We start from the raw sequence: 1,157 nt of genomic DNA, 5'->3' as shown, positions 1-1,157 counted from the left end.
CGCTTCGGTGTCCGGTGTGGGCTCACGGCTGCTCTCACTTTCCAGCCACGTGACTGCAGCTTGCAGTGACAAGCGGCACTAGCAGGGAGGGAACGGGATGCAGGTTGAGGGAGCTGTGCCATATGGGTGGCCTAGGCTTCGAAACTGGGTAAAAGCAAACAAATTCCCTAATTGTTCCTGTCCCGGCTGAAACTCTCAACATGCCTTAAACCTGTTAATGTTTCTCAGTTCCTTTCCCAAATTATACATCTTGGTTGTACTACAGATTGATGAACGCTAAGAAACTCCTCCTCAACCTGAAGCAAAAATAGAGCAGCATTATGACTTTGCTGAGAGAGTGGAAATGCTGCTCTGGATTTAACGGCCCTTTTTGTTGTTATGGAAACTAGATCTGTTGCTCACTTAATTTTAAAGACTTGTCCCTAGTACTCAGCTTGGAAAGAAGGGATGGAAGGAACTCCTGGGAAGAGAAGCTGTTAAAAACGCTCTTTAATATAGCACTAACTCCTGCTTTTTCTGCAACTAACAAACTCAAGAGAAAGGGAGTTAAATTATGCTACTATTTTAATTAGTTTTACAACTACCAAGATTACAGCTACCACAGTTCTACCCCTTTATAGCTCTACTTCTGCCTCTTCCCCTTCCATCCTCTAGCATGTCTCTCTCTCCCTCAGCCCAGTAGCATCCCTGTCACACATCTCCCTGGTGCATTAAATCAAAAGGGAGAACAGCATTAGCAAAACCAGCAGCAGTTTAATGATGCAGCAACTGGTGCCGCTTCCCTCAGAACAGCAAGAAGGAAGTCTTCTCCAGCAGCAGCACTCCTATCCCTCGGCACCCGAAAGAGGAGCACGAGGACGTTCTAGTGCTACTTTTAACACCGTTACGGAAGTAACTGGCCCTGCAGAAAGAGGACACTCATGCTGCTTAGCTTACTTCATGCTGAAGTACTTAGTGGCTTCATGCTGAGTCACTCTGCACTTAAAGCAGCTTTATACCACTTTGTGGCTGAGGGGCAGATACAGAAACAGGTGCAATTCAGGGGTGAAATGCTGCTGTTTGAAGTGAAGGTGCAACTCTAAAACATAAAGCCCCTGCAACTGTTTGCTGTCTGGCGCCTAAGGCCCCCTGCCTAGCACCAGCAAATCTCACCTTGA

Source organism: Dromaius novaehollandiae, chromosome 20, assembly GCF_036370855.1.
Source record: "Dromaius novaehollandiae isolate bDroNov1 chromosome 20, bDroNov1.hap1, whole genome shotgun sequence".
Lineage (NCBI taxonomy): Eukaryota > Metazoa > Chordata > Aves > Casuariiformes > Dromaiidae > Dromaius > Dromaius novaehollandiae.
The sequence above is the reverse complement of the archived record's forward strand: the minus strand, read 5'-3'. Positions refer to the sequence as shown.